This window comes from Leptidea sinapis, chromosome 47, assembly GCF_905404315.1.
Source record: "Leptidea sinapis chromosome 47, ilLepSina1.1, whole genome shotgun sequence".
Lineage (NCBI taxonomy): Eukaryota > Metazoa > Arthropoda > Insecta > Lepidoptera > Pieridae > Leptidea > Leptidea sinapis.
In genome coordinates, this window is record NC_066311.1 from 2,965,091 (window position 1) to 2,987,634 (window position 22,544).

Sequence of the window (22,544 nt, forward strand, 5' to 3'; positions counted from 1 at the left end):
AGTAAATCTCTCTGTTTTATTTTCATATCGTAATAAATTAAGTTTTGTATTTTATAAGTTTTATATTTTATCACTTTATTTGCATTTCAAAACATATCATTTTACTTATAACAAAGCAATCACATTGTAAGTATTAAGTAGTTTTAAAATTATTTTATGGAACTATAGGTCTTCATTAAATAAAATAGTGTAAATTTTGAATTGTTACCGTTTATATCCTGAATAAATTAAATAAATAAGTGGTGAGCCTGTAGTAAACACCAGTTTCAGTCCGTCAGAGTGTAAACATTATTAATAATAATAGTGCTTAATAATCCTTATTAGTTAATACCAGTTGTTTTAGCTTCGCGAGACTCTAAACAGGACGAGCTTGCTACAAATAAGAGACTGTACGCTGGTCTCTTGGTCTATAAAAAAATAAAGTTTACATATAATTTGCTGAGGAATTTGGAAATATAAAAGAAAATCTCACGTCAGTTAAAACTGTTGCATATATTTTTGCTATGTAAAATGATGGATGGTTTTTCTTATGTGTACATAATCGTAATAACATAATCTTTCAAATTATAGTGTAAATATATAAGTTTGTCACAATAAAGGTTGTGCTAATAATACTTGCAAAACGACCCCGATGTCATCGTTACAAAACCAAGCTTATACTACCACATAATAAAATAAGACTTCCAATACAAACATATTAGAAGTAAGGCCAATACTTGCTGAACTTAATATCTAACTTAGCTGTGATCCTCAGTTTTTATTAAGTTACAGTGAAACAAAGTTGCCGGGAATTTTTAAAAGTTGCCGGAAAGGCCGCGGGCGACACGAGGCTCCACCTTAACAAGAACTTCGTTCAATTCAATTAGCCGGCGAACTTGTTCTTGTCGGAGTAAATTAGGTATTTCTGTGTTTGGACAACTTTTATGTTCTATTGTGACAAAAGTCCATCGTGGATTCATCCTTAAATTACTACGAATTGTAAAACTATTATGTCGTGGTTACTGTATTTTGTATAAATACTTACCTTTATAAATTAACTAGCTGACCGGACAGACGATGTTCTAGTTAAAGTTAAAAAAAATACTGTTTTATAGGAATTTGCCAATAATATTTCAAAACATCAAGAATTATTTCGTAAAAAATGGTCCCTGTTGTTATAATGTAATTGTTTCACAGCAGAACTGTCAAATCGTGCGTCAGTAAATTCTCTCACAGAAATTTTTTATTTTTATTTTTATTTATTTATTAGGAAGCCCACGTTGTATACAATGTATTACCTTATGGTATATTTACACATTAATTACTTCTATTATTTAACATCGTATACCCCATTTACGGGCTAACTCAACATGCAATTAATTACTTAATTTAATTACAAGTGCTTAAAAACATTATTAACATATGAAAATTTCCTCGTTTACTTACTATCTAAATTACTTTATAAATTAGTTACCTACCCAAAAATATAAAAAAATGTAAATTTTATATAAACTAAATTTAAAGTACAGCAACTATTAGTAAATATAAAAAAACAATAATATTATTTAAAAAAATGATTCTTAATTTTGCGCTTGAAAATCGATACAGAGTTCCAAAATATGTCCAATTCTGCTATTTTAACTATATTGTTGTAGGACATTACAATTCTGTTAATAGGAGCGGTCCTACCTAGGTTACTCTTTGTAATTATTGGCATAAAAGTAATTTTATTTTTAATATGTGACCGTGCATTTTGTCTTGGAACTGCTAACCTTATTCTGTTTAATAAGTTCGGGCTATCAATAGCACCATTTACAATTTTATGCAAAAAACAGAGATCTATTGAGTTTCTACGATTGCATAGTGATATGGTTTTATAAAGTTTTAAGAGATCGTTGGTATTATTAATTTCTTTTAAAATATTGTCCTTGTAGGCTAAGTGTCGTAAAAATTTTTTTTGTACTCTTTCTATTCTTCTAGTCTTTATGCACTTGATAGTTAGGATTCCATACAACAGAGCAATATTCATGTGGATGACAAATATTGGAAATAAAAATAATTATGGGTCCAAAATCGATATAAAAACTATCCTATCTCTCAAGTTGGACCAAACTACACAACATGAAGTAATCCCCATTAAAATCCGTTCTTTAGTTTAGGAGTCCATCGCGGACAAACAACGTGTCACGTAATTTATATATATTAAGATATACCTCTTTATATTATTAGTACACGACGACGATTTGAGACGTAATCTTTCATATTTCTTGTTTGACTTTGGAATTGCCTTTCCTAAATTAATATTTTGAACCATGTTCGTCATAAAGATGTGGCAATAATGTGTAAAAATAAATTAGTATAAGAATAATGGGAGCATTATATTATCAATAAATATTAGAAAATTTATATAGTTAAAGATAACGTAAGTATCTATCACTACTAAAGTAATTCCAAATTTAAACTTTTTATCTTTATCTTAACTTTATCACTACAGTATTACATGACAGGGAGAAGTAATTTAAAACTTGAAGCGCAGATCCGGCCACATATGCAGTATTGCTGTCATCTCTGGTCTGGCGCACCGCAGTATCAGCTCGATTCATTTCACCGCGTGCATCGCAGAGCAGCTCGAATTGTCGGGGACGCAGTGCTCTGTGAACGGCTGGATCACTTGGCGTTGCGTAGAAACGTCGCTTCATTGTGTTTCTACCGTATTTATCACGGGATTGCAGTTCCGAAGAGCTGTTTCACCTGATTTCTGCAGTCGAATTCCACCTTCGCACGACACAATCATCCCCACAATCTGGGTGTCTACAGTGTGGTTTTCAAGGAGCTTTCTGTCACGTACTACAAAGCTGTGGAATGAGCTTCCTTGCGCGGTGTTTCCAGAACGACACCACATGGATACCTTCAAAATAGCGCGTACACCTTCCTTTAAACCCGGCAACGCTCCTGTGATTCTTCTGGTGTTGCAAGAGAATGTGGGCGGCAGTGATCGCTTTACACCAGGTACGCTCGTTTGTCCTCCTTTTCCGTAAAAAACAACTTAAAACTGCTTTTATTAATCAGAAAGACTTAGTTTATTTCACCAAAACAGTGATTATTAAGTTATAGAACCTCGGGGGAAATTATATCTAATTCAGGACAGATCGCAATTGAGATAAGTTTGAAATGCATAATTAAATTAGTTACTCAAGATTCCCTTTGAGACATAGGAATTTACAATAATTCCAATATTTAATCCTAACAATATTGTATTCGCCTGTCACTTAGAAATGTTGCAGTTGAAGAATAGTTGAGGCACACTTACTGGTTTGTAGGCTTAATGCATTTAAGACTATGTTAAGTTTTCTTTACGCAGTTGAGATGCGATCACTGCGTAGCATGTGTGGGGTAAGTCTAACTGATAGAATTCCGAATGCGGTAATACGAGCGCGCTGTGGTTTGGAAGAGGATGTTGTGACAAGGACTGAAAAAGGAATGCTGAAATGGTTTGGACACGTGGAGCGAATGAGTGAAGAAAGAATGACGCATCAAATGGCGGGAGACCTCGTAGAGCATTCGTCGACCAAATTGGGGACGTTTTCAGAAAAGGAGAGGTCCGAAGCACCCGCAACCGGCGAGCATGTATGAAAAGAGTAATGAATGTAGAGGAAGCGTGTGAGATTTGTAAGGATAGAAGCAAATGGCATTCTATTGTCTCTGCCTACCCCGAATAAGGCGTGAGTGTGTATGTATGTATGTTTTAAGTTTACTTTTTTTTATATTTTACAAAATATTACAATTTCTGAAACACAATTTTATTAACATTAAATATCTTGATACAAATATAACCCATGTAGACATTTTTATAGTTTTGCATCGTTTTTTAATATATAACATTGTATATTATATACCATTTGTAGATTCCACTATTTGACGTTTAGTACACCTGTAGTGAAGTTTTGCTAGGCTGGAATTTCACTTATTTTTGGATCGAAGTTCCTTATGTGACGATGCGGAGAACCGGGAGAAAACGTCCGGAACGTAACTCTCTTCATGTACTTCGAAGCGTTGCTACGTGACAATATCTTTATGATTATTATTTATTTTTAACTATTATATCTAATATCTTTAAATGAGCAATTCTTGTATATATATATAAATATATATATATATATATATATATATTCTGAATTTCGGAAACGGCTCCAACGATTTTAATAAAATTTAGGATACAGGTAGTTTCGGGGGCGAGAATTCGACCTAGCTAGGTTTCAATATTAAAAAATGTAATTTATCCGTGTTTTATATTTATATATATATTATATACACAAGACTATAATAGCTCAGAGGGACATTGGGTGATCTGGAAAGCAGTAGACCCTGGTTCGAATCCAGATGTCCTATAGTATTTTTTTTTTCAAGTTTTGTACATTCTTAAAAATCCGAGCAAGGCTCGGTCGTCCAGATATTAATATTTATTATTGACATTCGACACGTTTCTAACAAATAACATTGATTATTTATTTAGAGAATTGGTAACAAGGCCAAGCAAACCAAAATACAATAAACGAATAGTTAAATCATATTTAAATAGGTTTATTACTGCAAAATTACATTGACATAAAAGCAAAACGTAATGACGTTTACAGTACCTTTTTGATGTTTTGTTCGTTCCTATCCGGTGTCCCACGACACCACACGGTTCTTTTTACACTCACACACACAATCACAAATTAGAAATATGTAAAACCACAGGTATACTGTTTACAACTTACATAATTTATACGTCTAGATAGAGCCTCTTGCTTCTAGACAACCGATGAAAACAGGCCAGGTTATTACTTTAGTGTGCGTGACAACATCTTACACTCGCAGTTTGTATGTCTCTTTGTGTTAGTGTGCGTGCATTGCTCAAAATAGAGGTTAACTGTTAACCTCTATTTTTTTCGACGTTTATACAGCTGCTACAACATATCTATACGTATAAATTATCTAAAGCTTACAAAGTTAAAGATAGTAAACACTATTGCCTCTTCTGCACAGTTGCTCTTACTTTTATATCGTATTGGGGAAATTTTTAACCATGCCTAAGCTGCTGTTTACTTTGAATGAATGCTCTAAGTAAGAAAATTGTGCATTAGCATTACATCTGTTCTTGAGAAGAAGAGACGCTTTGTATAAATGCGAAAGAAACGCCTAAAATAAATAAATACTATTTAAAATTAAGTTAATTATTGCGCCATCAATTAAATTTTATTTTTTGGAATTGAGTTTCCGCTGTGCATGTAAAATTCTATAATATTACTAGCTGACCCAGCAAACGTTGTATTGCCGATATTAAAATCGCGATACAAAAGTAACTGTTGATCGTAGATGGGTGAAAACTTAAAGTTGTATGTATTTTTTAATGCTGATTCATAATTAAACAAATTTAAAAAAAAAGTCAAAAAATTAAAAAAAAAATCGTGTGGACCACCCTTAACATTTAGGGGGATGAAAAATAGATGTTGACCGATTCTCAGACCTACCTAATATGCACTCAAAATTTCATGAGAATCAGTCAAGCCGTTTCGGAGAAATTCAAAGTTTAACACCATGACACGAGAACTTTATATATTAGATGTAAATTAACTTACATATTATTCATGCCTCCCACGATAATTTTTTTTCTGGAAGAGCAGGAAAACTAGCGTACGGGTCACCTAATGTTAAGTGATCGCTGCCGCCCACATTCTCTTGCAACACCAGAGGAATCACAGGAGCTTTGACGCCTCTTTAGAAAAGTGTACGCGCTTTTTTTAAAGAACCCATGTTGCTTGGTTATAAGTGGAAGAAAGTTCCATGAAAACCACACCGTGGAAGAACGCCACACATTGAAATAGAGGGGTTAAGATAATTGTTATTAATAAACGCGAAGTAAAGTTATTCTAAGTTTAAAACGTTTTGTCTATAACTTATTTATTTATTAACTGAAGGGCGCCGTAACTAGTGAATTCACTGAGCAAATGAGACTTATGTTTCAAGGTGACGAGGGGATTCAGAATTTTTGAGGTATTTCAAGAATCCTGAGGGGCAATGCATTGTAATGTACATGGCGTATCAGGGCGTTACCTTTGTCACAATAAAATTAACAGGGACAAGTAATTTTAGACTTGGAGTAACTTACATTTCATCAGCATTTATTAATAAGACATTGAGTTCTAAAAGTAAGTTACCTGGCCAAAGTAAAACCCTAATCCAAGGCTTCAACAAATAGGCTACGCGTGAGGCACTAGGGTTAAATAGGGCAAACTTACGCATCCTAACCAGGACACTAACGGGGCACTACAGATTAAACAATCACTTCTCAATCTTAGGAGATTGTAGAGCGTGTACATTCTGTATTAGGGCAAATGAAATCCCGTTACACATTCTCTCTGAATGTGTTCCTTTAACGTATAAGCATTTCTTTAATAATAATAATAAGTCTTTATTTCAGGCATAAAATCCTATACCACAATATTTAGAAGTGAAAATAAATAAAAGAGTATATTAATAAGCTTATATCAGTCAAGAAACATCGCCATTTATTTGCGATTTTTGACATGCGAGTCTAATGAAAGAATAAATAGATGTACTTTTTTTAACCTATTTATGTCACGTAATACTTTTGGTTTTCCTAATAAAATAAAATAGCGATGAAAGGGATGATATTTCCGACGCTCGCAACCTGTTCCAGTCAGTTCAGTCTCAGGGAAGTCAAATTATTCAGCCACTTGAGATACGTCATCTCACTGTAAAATATATAATAAGATTAATAAAAAGAATCAATCTTAGCAATGAGCTATAGTTAACAGTAGCTATCATAATAGACCACATTGGTCACAGTGAAACAGGGCTGCACTGAACTGAACTGAAGCCACTTAACATACCATAACCATAAATGAAAAAATACAATTGAAGACAGTTATTACAATTAATACTTATTCTCTAGTGGTCTATAAGCACATAAGCCTTTTTTTTATGGAATAGGAGGACAAACGAGCGTACGGGTCGCCTGGTATTAAGTGATCACCGCCGCCCACATTCTCTTGCAACACCAGAGGAATCACAAGAGCGTTGCCGGCCTTTAAGGAAGGTGTCACATAAGTCACCTATTATAGGAAGTAATAGGATTTTTATTAATATTGAAATGGTATAATTATTGTAGAACAATAAGGGCATTGCCAGCCCTTCAAGAATATGCGCTTATTTAATGGTAGGTACGTACCGTGCTTAGGTAATATACGTTCTGGTTAAATAAATTAAAACAGTTTTAAAAAATACTAATAAACAGCAAATAAATGTAACACCTAGGTTCCTTTCAACAGTTCTTGTTAAGCGCGCGATGCACGCAACTTGATGCAATCTCTACGTACAATGAAACATAAAAGTGTTTTGTTTATAATACGAAGATTAAAACAAATTTTAAAAGTAGGTACTGTAAAATATTTTATAAGAATTGTGCAGTACGTAACCCTAAGAATATCAACGTTATCATTTTGTCTCATATTTGAAATGAAAACAAATTTCTTTATTCATTTAGGTAATTTGTACACTTATGAATGTCACTTTTGATGCCATCGATTTAAGAGACTACTAAGAGGCCTTGTTCTAAGGAGAACCTCAGTAACTCAGAAGAAACTCGTAAGAAACTGGTTTGAAACTCAGCAAGTTATATCCTCACCTTCACCAGTGGGAGGCTTCTTTGCACAGGATGCCGGCTAGATTATGAGTACCACAACGGCGGCTATTTCTGAAGCAGTAATGTGTAAGCATTTTTCTGTTTCGGTCTGAAGGGCGTAGCTAGTGAAATTACTGGGAAAATGAGACTTAACATCTTATGTCTCAAGGAGACGAGGGCAATAATTGTAGCACGATTCAGAATTTATGGAATTTTCAAGAATCCTGAGCGGCACAGCTTGGTAATGAGCAAGGTGTGTCAATTACCATCAGCTGAACGTCCTGCTCGTCTCGTCCCTTATTGAATAAAAAAAACCTTTACAGTTTTCACAATATCCATACATTTAAATCGTCTATAAATTCCTGAACTTTATGATTCGCTTTCCTTAATATGAAGGTTAAATTTATGTAACGGAAGTTTTTTTTATGGAATAGGAGGACAAACGAGCGTACGGGTCACCTGGTGTTAAGTGATCACCGCCGCCGACATTCTCTTGCAACACCAGAGGAATCACAAGAGCGTTGCCGGCCTTTAAGGAAGGTGTACGCACTTTTTTTGGAGGTACCCATGTCGTATCGTCCCAGAAACACCGCACAAGGAAGCTCATTTGCCACAGCGTTGTAGTACGCGGAAGAAAGCTCCTTGAAAACCGCACTGTGGAGGACCGCCACACATCCAGATGGTGGGGATGATATCCTAACTTGTGGGGTGTCGTGCGAAGGTGGAAGTTCAGAGAGTCTATTGTTTATCTGTATACATTTTCCCATTTCCAGTACCGACCAATAACCAATTTTTTTACTAGTAGTTCTCCTCAAATTCATCCGACTATAATTTGATTGATAAAAATATAAAACATTATAAATATGTAGTATTTATACTATCACTAATTTTCACAGTGTACAACCAATAATGACTTATACAGGCAAATTTAATTAATAGATACACAAGTTTATATTCTTGCAATTCTGTAAGAATCTTTAATTTTTGTAATAAACATAATAAACAAATGCATCCATAACTCGCATTTAATATAGGTTTCTGCATTTTTTAGATTAGCTATTAAATTTAATTCTTTAATCTCTTTTTTTTATATTATTATCTTATTAGAATGTGACTTCTGATTTTGTCTCTGCTTGATCTAATTCCACCGACACCGCTAAACGGAGAAGAGAAGTGGAAATAACGTAATCTGATTGGTTATCAAAATACATCTCCTCTCCTCTTCTCTTTGGTGGATACCGGACCTTATAGAGGGGATTATCATCGCAGCCAGAGTTATCATTTTCAATACCTGAACCTCCAACATCGCATGGAAACTCTGCTAGGATAAATTATGAAAAAAGAAATGCACTTTTGTAGTTGATTGTACTTGCATCGTCGATAACGATCGGAACCACGCGGGCTTAAAATTCCTTTGTGCTAATAATGTGTTCGATATCAAGACTTAGTTTCAATGATATGATTTAGATCTAAAAACTACTTACATAGTTACACCTATACGAATAACTAATCCAAAATTAATAAAAACTATTTTTGGATTGCATTTTTTTCTAATTGTTAGAAAAATATGTGAAATAAATGGGAATGGAGTGCCTGGCCTCAGACAAATAAATATTAAGGTTTTTTGTACGATACTACATTGTAGCCATATTTTTATAAAAACAAAAGAAGCCCGCCGAGTTTGTTGCGCCCGTTCATCTCAGGAGGTCTTACTCGCAAAATCGACAACGATACATGCGGAACGATACGATAATACTCCGAACATATTGCAACTACTCTACGCTAACAAATGTTCGAATTCCTTATCGTTTATCGTTACCATAGACTAATGTTCAAACCTTAACATTATCTGTGCTACGTCGCTGTTAAGTGTCAAAAGTCAAAACATAGTTTACGCGCTAAGACCATGCCAGACGCTGCACCACCAATTTGGTATCATTAACACATAATGTAAATGTTAAAAAAATATGTAATGAATATAATATGACCATTTAAAATTGAATAAATAATACAAAACTCGCGGATAATAAAATGTAAAGAAAAGTAACTCAACCCTTCTCGTCGACTTCCTATTTTTCAGGCGGCCATTTGCATTATTTCTACGCATAAGCGATCAACAAAATGACTTTAATGACTAAGTAGTAAAAAAATCCTGTTGAATAGTAAATCACATATAATTATTTCAATAATATTTATTAAGTATGTATATTGTATGGCAAATATATCTATACAACTTGAAACAATATTAGCATCGACAGCCTAGATGGTGTCGTTGAGATTATCGTAATAGTGACGTTTGATTATTTGTGAAATTCGACTATTCGTCTCTGACATTGTCAACTAAGAGTAGGGTTAGGACCGATAATATCGAATAATGTTTCGTTCGTTCAATCATACAATCATTGAATACGATGTAACTAAGAGTAGGATTCGAAACGACTAATGCCACGATTTATCGAATATCGATTTTAGGAGTAGGCCCCCAGGTTTGAGGCATACTTTTTCGAAGTTTTTGACTTTCAATAAGTGAAATTTTATCCTATTTTGAATAAAAATATTTGAGTTTGAAATAAATACTTTCTTTAATATTTTTTATCCTAGTTTTAGTTGCGGCAAAGAGCAGATACAAAATTCAAACATTTCAATTACTGTAGTGATAATGGAACTGAAAAATTAATACAAAAATTTTAATTATTAAAATCTAAAATTTTACAGAACCGACAGTTGGTAGTTGACTCATAATAAAAACTGAGGTAAATTCTAAGTAACAAATTTTCCAGTTTCATTTCATTTATATAAGAAAAAGTCTAACAATATCCAAAGTAGAAACAGGCAAAGGGAAAGCTGCGTACAGCCCAATAAATCTTTTAAGATGGCCGTTTGTCAGTCGCAGTCCATGTAAAGTTGCGAAATGAAAAAGTACGGACCACTTTGGCCTGTCGTGACTTTCATACGAAAATTTCTAACAAATTGGTGGCCCGCTCCGACGAATGGCAGGTGTCTGTTCTGCTGACGTCACCATTTTTCACTGAAATTTTAATGTTACACCTCAGACCTTCGCGCTGTAATAACAAACAAGACTATGCATTAAAGAACTGTAAGTTTAATGTAATATTTTGTGTTTAATTACTATTTTTAAAGTTTTGAATAAGAGTTTGCTTAGACTTCGCCCGCTTTGATTCTGTTTTCGTGGTAATATTTCCAAAGGATCTTTTTTTGTTTATTTATTTTGTTTTATTTAACTAGTTACAAAGTTAACAACACATCATTATAGAATTAAAATTTTAGCAAGTACACAAGGGATAGTACAATATGACATGTCTTTACAGGTTTAAACAACATTTACAATAGTGCGAAAAGAATAACAAAGTTGAACAATTAAACATAATAAAATTAAAGAAATGAAGAGTTAAACAAAAATGATGATATTAAATGACTTAAATACATTTCTACTTTAAAAAAAAGAGATTTCAAAAATTTATAAACTATACAACAGTACAATATATTTATATATACAATAATTTTTTATTTACATATTTTAAAGTTTTATCATTGTAACGGAGTACAATTCCTTTTTATAGTAAACTAGCTGACCCGACCGTAGATAATAAAAAAAAACTGTTTTATAGGAATTTGCCAATAATATTTCTAAACATCAAGAATTATTTCGTGAAACATGCTCCCTGTTGTTATAATGAAATTGTTTCACAGTGGAACAGTCAAACTGTGCGTCACTAAATTCTCTCATAGAATATATGCATACAAAAAAAATATTGAAAATACAAATAATTATGTGTCCAAAATCGAAATAAAAACTATCCTATCTCTCAACTTGGACTTAACTGTACTCCATGAAGTAATCCCCGTTAAAATACGTTCAGTAGTTTAGGAGCCCATCGCGGACAAACAACGTGACACGTAATTTATATATATTAAGATGTACACCGAGATACTTACTCCTTATATTAAAGCTATCTTCCAAAGTAATATAAATATCGTGAATTTACTTCTACTTTATTTTATTGGAATATAAGACCAATTTTCCGAATCAATAACGCACAAATTCCAGTTTAATTCGGTTAAGAACCAGTTTTTGTTAGTCACAGCCAGAAATCGCATTTCAATTGAAATGCAAAATCAATACGCGTTGCGACAGACGGACGTCACTTTCGCGTGGATGCCTTATATAGACAAAGAGTTGCTGATATTTTATTTAAATTTATTCACTCGTTTCTGCTCAGTTAAAACCAACTACAAAATTACCAAATTAAATAATTATACACTTAACAGACTTAATTTTGTTGTAATTACGAACATAATATGAATTATGAAATGAAATTTATTTTATTGAGTCGAATACAGTATACTTTATAGATATTAAATTTATTGTAGTGTTATTCATCATTTTTGAAGTAAAACTTTCTTAGGAGTGACTTGGGGGTAACTAAGATTAATATTTTTCTGACGGAAGTAACGTTAGTACTTCCGGCGAAATTTTTAACCATTATAATTTAATGGTTTAAAAAATTGTTTTAAATTCAAGTGTATTTGTTCATTTATAACTACTTTGTAATAAATAATAAATAAAAGTTCTTAGTCTGACGTTTGCGACAATCGTTAAAAAAAAGGTGAGAGCCATATTCGTTAATCTTTATATATATAATTCTTGTGTGCGTGTGTATGTCACTGAACTCCTTCTAGACGGCTGGACCGATTTGGATGAAATTTTTTGTGTGTCTTCAGGTGGATTCGAGAATGGTTTAGATTCACAATTAAACTACCTCCTAAACGGCTAGACCGAATTTGATGATTTTTTTGTGTGTTCCAGTGAATTTGAGATTGGTTTAGATTCTCAATTCCGTCGATATAATATAATTATCCTGCTCGTGTGTATTTAAGTGGACTCCTCCCAACGGATGGCCCGATTTTTCAAATTTAAGACGTGTGTCCGAAATTTCCGACAGGACAGCGTCTGTTGGGTCCACTAGTATTCAATAAGAAAGTTATATTGATATGTGTGATATTAATAATTGAATTATTGTTATTCAATTATTTATTGGTATAAATTAAATCTTCTTGTCTTTCAACTTTTTCAGAATATTTCTTATATACTGGATGTCCTAGAATAGGTGGGACAAACGAGGGCAAACGAAAATAATATAATTTGTCTCTAGGCTTTCAGATAAGCAAACAAAGTATAAATTATAATATGTATCTGTTAATTATTCCTAAAGTTAATTATAATAATGTTTTACTTCAATCGCGCGTAAAGATTACACGCACACACTTTTTTTTTTAATATATAGGTTTTTTTATTTATATTTTTCTCTTGTTGGTTTACTCTTTTTCTGTGATGAGAATACAAAGCAGTGACCCATTTTGACAATTAGCATCATCACCTTTCACAACTCACTGAACCTTAAGCCACAGAGTAAATAGTAAAAAAATAGCAACAATTTTTTTTCGAATGGAATTCATTGTATCTTATTCATTTAGAAATACCCACATTTGTTGCATTAATGCATTATATATTTTACAATACAGACTAAATATTATGTACAGCATGAAACAAACAATTACAGGTTCACATTTACCGGTGAGAGGCTCCTTTGCACAATATACCGCCTAGATTATGGGTACCACAACGGCGTCTATTTCTGCCACACAGTAATGTATAAACATAGGTAGGGCCTATCAATTACCATCAGCTGAACGTCCTGCTCGTCTCGTCCCTTATTTTCATAAAAAAAGGTATTGTAACAAGGAGTTCTTGTCCGCATATAAGAAATCATTGTTCTATGGTTGGCCGTCAAGTAAAAGATAGAATATTCTTTTATAATTTAAAATATTGACGCGGAAGAGAAGACAACATTTGACTCAGTCTCGTGCCAGATTTTGGATATAAATTACGCAGAGAAATTCTATATCGCGAAGCAGATGGATGGTGAAGATATTTTATTACATTTTTATAGACTGCAACAGTTAGCCACAAAAGCGAAAATTACAGAATAATCAAAATTTATAGTCTAATTTTTAAATGTGTGGTACCATTTTATAAACATAAACTTGTCACGACGCTTCACGACAGTAAGAATCAACTTAAAAAGTTAGTTCTTCAATTAAAGACCATTTATGATAAAGTTGAGGTACCCAATAAAATAAATAAATCTTTGGCGCAATCTGCGAGGACGACGAGTTATTTAAGTAAACAGTCTATGCAAGATGTTCGACGGCAGTATAGTAACAATATTGCTTCAGTCGAACAGACTACACATAGTAGAGAAATGGTAATAAGGAGTAGTGATAAAAATAGCGATAATGTTTATTGCAATACTAATGATATAGCTAAAAATAAAATGTGAAGTCCTTATGTAAAGTTTGTAAGCGCTTGTCTTACAGTTCCAGCAGTTATAGATACTTGTGCCAGCATCTCTTGCATGTCTGCTTCTATATCAGATTTATTAGGTTTAAAAAATATTAAAAATACGATAGGGATGGTAAAATCGGTAGATGATAAAATATTGGGAAGAAAAGGTGTAGTTGAATGTAAATTTACTATTGGGACACAATCTTTTTTATATCAATTTGTTATTGTTGAAGGAATGACTAGTGATGTCATTCTAGGCTATGACTTTTTATCGAAGTATGAGACAATCATAGATATCGCGAGAAATAAAATTAGTATTAAAGGACTTTATAAAGACTTCTATTTTTTAGATAAAATTGAAGAAATAATTGAGAACAGAAGGGAATGTGACATGAAGGTGAAGAGAAAGAAATCTGTAATATCTAATGAAACTTATCAATGTAGAGTAGGAAAGCAAATGCCAGTTATTTTAAATTGTGAGAAAGAATGAATGTGGAAGTATCTAAGAATGAAGTATCTGCAGTTGGAACTAATCAACATTAAAATAGATTTTATATATATGTAAAGGATAGGATTTAAATGAGACGTGTATATGGAATGTTTTGTCAGAAGAATGAAATGGTGCATTAAAGTATTTTTAATAGAAAAATAAGAAAAGAAAATTTAGGTCTACAACAAAACCTCAAAAAAGTTCTACCTCAATAAAGTAAATAATTGTAGAAAATATAGATTTTATTTCCCTAAGGTAAGAAAGAAAGGTGAAGAATATAAATCAGGGAGATTTAATGTAAGAACGGAATGAATGGTTGAAATAATATAATAATAAAAATATGTATTTCCACGGACAACATCAGAAACGTAGTAAACTTATAACGAATTTATTTATTAATATTTCTTTTCTTTTCATATTCGTCGAGAGAAAACAATTTGAAAAAGATGGGAGGCAGTAAGGTGTCGTGCTGTCAGGCAACTCCAGAAAAGGATAATGCAGTTATGTTTCAAAATATCATATCGCGCTCATATCACCCATTATTCGAATAAGGAAACTTTATTTATTAGGTAGAAGAATAGGATATGCAAAGGGAGTGAATAGATCTTTGGGGCGCGTATGATTTGTAAAAGGTAAGGATGTTTTATGTTTGTTGCCTTGCGGTTTTCATTTTAGATCACAACTACTTGGCTCATCTGTGGCTACAGGTAGGGAGTGTGGTTCAGCTCCTGTGTTTTATAATTATTGCTAATATCTACCACTCATAATATAATATTTGTTTGGGTTGGATACCAATAGGATCATATACATAATATAATGTATTATTATGGTGCCCTTTTTATTATGATGATCGCTTACAACTATAATTAATTAATTCTGATCTCTTATGAAACACTGCCCTGGGTTATTCAAAATAATAATATGATCAATCTAATATTAATCCAATTTATAGTTTTGATATACTGATGTAAAATAAATAAAAAATTTCTTGTATGATTTTAATTTATCTTAGAACCATTAAAAACTATTTTATGAATTTTTAATCTTTATTTACTTTGTCAAATAATTCACATGTCATTTCATTTTCATTCAGCCCGATTGAAAAGAGTTTACATATGGTTCTAAGCTTGTTTATTTATTAAAGGAAATTGATTAATATTAATTATAATTTGTAAATAAAATACCTACATGCGGATAATTTTTCAATATAGATCGCTCTTTTACTAATTGTATATAATTCACTGATAGTTAGGAAAGTGAGAGTTGTGCCTTGTGATGGGAATTTTTAATATGGTTTTTAACTCATCAAAGTACGCGGTACTTAGTTTCCACTATCGATAAGTGCTGGGTACGATTCTACTTTTCTTTTTATTTAACAATTGTATTTTATATCATGCCTGATTTAGGTAGGTTTCAATTGAATGTTTATAAAGAAGCATCTTTAATTTTCATAAAACCCAACATGCTTCTTCTCATGGGGAGGGGGATGATGTAACAAGGAGTTCTTATCCGCATAAAAGAACTCATTGTTCTATGGTTGGCCGTCATGTTAAAGATAGAATATTCTTTTATAATTTAAAATATTGACGCGGATGAGAAGAGAATCGAATAGTAATTGAACAACGAGACAGATTAGAGAATGAAGTAAAGGAAGAACGGTCGGCCTTCGGCCCATTAAAAAATATAGTTTAATATGTATTAAGTTATAAAATGAATAGAAATGATGAGAATTGAATACGTTTGTTTAATTGAACAACGGTCCCGCGTGTGAGGGAGGACTCACGCGTTACAGTATCTACCACATGCTTCAAAAATTTTCCCATATTAAATATGAGTTTATGAGAAAGTAAAAAACTGTGATTTTGATTTGTCAATGTGTGCGTTTAATATTCAAAATACTAAAGATCTTATGCCAAGGCTGACTGTTTAAAACTTGTCAATCTGAATTGGTAACAGTAAGAGATTCACTCTCCTTTTCTTTCTTGCTGTATCCGTTAGAGATAAGAGATTTCAAACATTGATAGAACAAAGCTGAAGGAGTACCAAGTATAGTGTTGGAACGCGTTATATTGTATAGAGTTTGCGGTGATTTAGAGTTCTTTTTAGCAAGGTAAGAAAATTTAAATAACCATGACTCGGAAACAAACATCTATATTCATCATGTAAATGATTGCACCTACCGGGATTCGAACCCGTGACCTGTAACGCAGTAGGCAGCGTCACTAACCACGCGGCTATATAGGTCGTCAGATTGTTAGCAGTTAGTGCATTTTTTATACAAAATATCACTTTTATAAGCCACATTATGTCCAAAAGATAGATTTTTTATCAACAGAATACAATGTTCCAGAATCCAGATACTAATTATAGCAAATAATACCTAATATATATTAATTATGCACAACGCGGATTTGATTATATTAAAATATACCGATTTTCACTACTCTCTGTGACAAGCAGGTTAGAGTAATGAATTTTAATTTCAAAATTTGTTAAAAATTAGCCACTCAGACAGCGACAGCACCCTACGCTCTCCTGCAAGCAGAAGACTGAACGATCATCGAGGGCTGAGGACCGAGGGTCCTCGCCTGTCTCACGCTCAGGGTGCCGCGCCACGCTTCTTCATCGTGACCGTCTACTCCTCACATAGTGTGAAGGTTCTCGTGAAGAGCTTACTATAGAAATGATCCTATGAAGTAAGGTCTTAATACATCATCGGTAATTCGAGGTAGTGATGATTTTAGAAAAAACTGTGTCAGCGCGTTTTTTATTATACAACAATCGTAGCAGCGAACTCTATTGTCAGTTAAAGTAAATACTGTTTGTTTGTGTAAAGCGACATCTACTTACTACCTTGAAAATCGCAAACTATAGATCAATAATAACGATCATTGATCAACAAAGCGTTATCTAATGACCTTACGGTATTATTTGGACTCATTTACGATATCTTTTACATTGTTAAAGAGTTTTGCAAGAGATGGCGTATTATTAGTACGAGTAATAGACTTCGTATTTATGTCACAGAACAAAACATTTGGTATTGACATTAATACTCATGAATGTCGTAATGGCTAGTTGAGTTATCTATATAATAAAATATATTTTTAGTATGAGAATTAATATTTTCGACATATCAAAATTCTTAACGTTATTTAATTGCGTGGATAAAGAAGATAATAACTTCATTTCCTAATTCCTATTTGGTCATACGATAACAGTATGTAGGTTGTTTTAATAAGAATGTGTTAAGTTTGGACTTTCAGCTGTTGTTAACTAATTTATCCTGCCCATTACAATGCAGTGCCGCTGAGGATTCTTGAAAAACACAAAAATTCTGAGCGGCACTACAATTGCACTCGTCACCTTGAGACATGAGATGTTACGTCTCATTTACCCAGTAATTTCACTAGCTACGGCGCCCTTCAGACCGAAACACAGTAATGCTTACACATTACTGCTTCACGGCAGAAATAGGCACCGTCCATTCTGTGCAAAGGAGCCTCCCTCTGGTCGCTCCTGTTATTTTCATGTGCTTTTCTTAGCTTAACTTAATAATTGTAGAGTTCCAAGTTTTGACAAGTTTGAATTTAGTTAAATGATTTTTCATTGTGAGACTTTAACTAGTAAATAATTATGTATTTGAAATGGGATGAGTATCTATTAAATTTTATTGTAATAAAAGATCAATTTTCCGAATCAATAACGCACAAATTCCAGTTTAATACAGTTAAGAACCAGTTTTTGTTAGTCACAAACAAGTTAAAAGGGTACTGCGTTATAGGGGCGATTACTGTATATACAAAAGTATGAGGATAAATAACGCAAAAATAAAATTTTTGGTTCCAAATACTACAAGAAAGGTTAATTCAGAGTCTGATGAAAATTTTGATTATAATAATTTTAACGATATTATTATATTTTCTCTATAAATATATATTTTAAAAGCGTTAAAAATAACGTAGGTATCATTAAAAAACGTTTTTAATCGTTAAAAAATTGTGAAGCTGTATATGAGCCCTTTACAACAAGTAATACGGTAAAACCATGCGTACCTTCAAAAAAAGCGCGTACACCATCCTTAAAGCCCGGCAATGCTCCAGTGATTCCTCTGGTGTTCCAAGAGAATGTGGGCGGCGGTGATCACTTAACAGGTGACCTGTACGCTCGTTTATTCTACTATTCTATAAAAAAAGTGGTGTAGCATACCATACATAGTAAACAATAATTTATAAATAAACAAACTTGGTTTTATTGTGTTATGCATATATAAATTTAACTAGTTGTTAGTTGCTTGGCTGGGCCTAATAATATGGGAAGAAAATCTTATTTCATTATTGAAGGTAAAAAAAATAGGAAGAAACAGAAAAATCTATTACAGCTAGAGTCGACTATGATCAACATTTCTCAGTAAAATTTTAAAGTAAAATTTATTGATTAGTCATTAGAGTATGTCAAAGGATACTCAATTCGATAGGCCTAGGTATCTCAAAAAGATATGTGCCTATATCATTATAGCCTATACCTATGTATATATACCTACATATGAATAAATCAACTATAAATCATACATTATATTGGTTACTCAATGTTATGCGGTTCACGGTAAAGGTTAAAATATAATTTAAATAAATTGAAATGACATGATTCCATAGAAGAGAATATATTATCATGATGTTGTGTAAGAACGGTTGGCCTTCGGCCTACTTTAATATGGAATTTAAAATAAAATGTTATAAGATAAATATTAATTAAAAAGTAAATGAATTAAATAGGTTTTTTTATAGAATTGGAGGACAAACGATCGTACCGATCACCTGGTGTTTAGTGATCAGCGCAGCCCACAATCTCTTGCAACACCATAGGAATCACAGGAGCGTTGCCAGCCTTAAAGGGAGGTAAACGCGTTTTTTTGAAGGTACCCATGTCGTATCGTCGCGGAAACACCGCACAAGGAAGCTCATTCCACAGCTTTGTAGTACGTGGAGGAAAACTCCTTGAAAACCGCACTGTGGAGGACACCACACATCCAGATGGTGGGGATCATATCCTAACTTGTGGCGTGTCGTGCGGAGGTGGAATTTGGCGGCAGGAATCAGGTTAAACAGCTCTTCGGAACACTCCCCGTGATAAATGCGGTACAACACGCACAATGAAGCGACATCTCTACGCAACAGTTGATACAGAATAATCATATTGTTATAGTCTACAACGATCCCACGTGTGAGGGAGAGCTCACGCGTTACAGTATTAATAATAGAATCATATTATTGCGTTCTAATATTAGAAACATTTTTTTCCTGGGGAATATTTTGAATGTTGATAAAGTTTTTGTCCAAATAAAGAACTTCTTAAAGGATTAGAATAGTTTTTGTTTCAATCCCCCTGAAAACGCGATCTGGAAAGGTCTCGAATCGTCGGGTTAACTAAGATAATATTAATAAAAAAGTAAAATATAGTCTTTTACGCAAAACCTAATGTAAAAGCACCGTTAATATTAACTCGTTTTAATCCTTTAATAAGAGTTTTATTTAAACTATAAGATTAATAAGACGTACAGGTCGTGTTAGTAACCATCTATATCTAGATGTCGCTTGACGCAATAAAAGTCTCAATCATCTTTCATAAAATTATTAAACAAAAGGAAGAGACAAAAATTTGATAAATAAACTGCATCCTAAAAAATATCGTAATAAACAAATATTGCGGTTTAAATGGTAATAAATGAGTCAGATACAAGATCATTGGAAGAGTCATGTGGCTCTACGAATCAATGATAATGATCTAAATAGATTATGCCTAACGAAGTCGTCAATAGATGTCGCTTTATACAAACAGTATTTACTTAAACCCACAATAGAGTTCGCTGCTACGATTCATGCATAATATTAAACGCGCTGACACAGTTTTTTCTAATATCATCACCATCTCGAATTTCCGATGTTGCAACAAGACCTTACTTCATAGGATCATTTCTATAGTAAGTTCTTCCCGAGAACCTTCACACTATTTGAGGAGTAGACGGTCGCGATGATGAAGCGTGGCGCGGCACCCTGAGCGTGAGGCAGGCGAGGACCATCGGTCCTCAGCCCTCGGTGATCGTTCACTCTTCTGCTTGCAGGAGAGCGTGGGGTGCTGTCGCTGTCTGAGTGGCTTTTTTTTGACACCCTTTAAAAACAAAAGTAAAATTTAATAACTCTAGCATAATTGTCACAGAGACAATCGTGAACCGGTATATTTTACCGGTTCCGGTATACCTGTAACGATTAATTCGTCTCACCCCTATTATAATAATTATAACTAATTCTAACAAAAAAAATTAATTAGCCACTGACATAAAATTTTTCAAATGATCTAACCACTTCTACTTACCATACGTAACTATTTTTATGTACCCGCAGAAGAATCTGAGGTAGAATGTCAATATTTTCATTCAACTATATAATGATACTAATCTTTATAATAATATTATGTAAGTACTTGGATTAGATTATTTAATACGTTTTTAATTGTTCAACAGCTCTTATGCTAGTTGTATCATCCGTCTCGTATTTTAAAGCTGTATAAAATTCGTACACGATAAAGTCAATCGTTAAACATCGTAGAATAGGGAAATAAATATTTTATCGGGCGACACACATTCAACAATAAATTTTATTTTGGCCATTTCTCTTTTGATTTTACTCGCTTTTTATTGAATTTGATAGTATGAACTATGAGGTTAATGACAAGACCCTTTTTTTCAAATTGACTCTCTGCAAGGGTTTTTTTTTTAATTTCTTCTAGGTTACATAGTTCTATGATTATTTTAATGTTGCCACACTTGTATTACAATCTCGCCGTAACTAAGCTAAAAAGTAGTTTTATTTTAAATTAAACTATGCTCTAAAGGTACACTCACCTTTACACCTTCTTTGAATGCCAGCAAGGCTCCTGTGATTCCTCTGGTGTTCCAAGAGAATGGGGGCGGCGGTGATCACTTAACACCAGGTGATCCGTACGCTCATTTGTCTTCCTTTTCCATAAAAAAACTGCGCTGATCCGTCTCTAGGAATGACGTGACAAATGCAAATGGCCGGCAAAAACCGACCTGTACTTAGGGCTACCGTCCATATTAATCCGGACATGTCCGGACTTTTAGTCTCTGGTCCGGATTAAGTGCGGCTCTCTAACTAGTCCTAGTTAACTAATAATATCATATAGTCTCTAATATCTACGAGAAATGAAATCTAGACAACATCAACTAAAAGGTCCGTTTAAAAATATTAATGATAATAAGAATTTTTATCAGGACTTTTGAAATTACTAAATGGTAACCCTACCTATAGTGACCTAAAAGCTAGTGTTGGTGTTCGGGATCCATGAGGACGTGTCGAGATCATCTAATATGTTTTACATTCGGGTGCAGTAACTCTATATGTATGTAGTACAGCTCTACCACCAAGGAGTAAGGTTTGTGGGTCGTCTTGTCGAATATGCCTCGTGAAAGCTCTTTGATCTGCTGAGCAATGGTGGGCGGATCAAAGGCTCGATGAAGGGGTACGATTTGGACATACTACGGGACACAGGTGACCTTGTGCATAAATTTATTCTACACCACCTGCAAACGCTGTAGGAAACGCAGAAAACTCAGTACATATTCTCCTTTCTACTCTTGCACAAGTGGGTAAACTCGGCTTTGTTAGGAACCCTGTAAATACGATCCATGAAATATTGTGATTTTGAGATATTCCCAGGTATTTAATGCCGCCAGCTCAAGGAATGGGCGTACCGTACAGGTTGGTCTGAACAAATGGGGTCCTAATTATGTGCCTTAATAGTTGGTTCATAGCGAGTACCGATGTACTCTTAGCGTTGGTAACTTCAATACAATTCTATCGAATCTCATCGAAAATTTCTTGAAGCTTCTAAATAACAATAGGAATGCATGAAACGTGGCAGTAAAAAACAAAACCGTCATATGTCGGATGTAAAGAAACAGAAGAAGGTTGGGGAAAGTACTGAGCCCTTGGGGACTCCTG

General features: G+C 33.4%; 2 non-coding genes across 2 annotated transcripts; one reads left to right on the top strand and one right to left on the bottom strand.

Moving 5' to 3' along the window:
* Window positions 1-17,025: 17,025 nt before the first annotated feature.
* Window positions 17,026-17,229, bottom strand: LOC126978234 (small nucleolar RNA U3). The gene has a single exon (XR_007732556.1). It is a non-coding gene; the product is annotated as a small nucleolar RNA U3 (small nucleolar RNA).
* Window positions 17,230-20,473: 3,244 nt separating this feature from the next.
* LOC126978235 (small nucleolar RNA U3) lies at window positions 20,474-20,677 on the top strand. The gene has a single exon (XR_007732557.1). It is a non-coding gene; the product is annotated as a small nucleolar RNA U3 (small nucleolar RNA).
* Window positions 20,678-22,544: the final 1,867 nt, after the last annotated feature.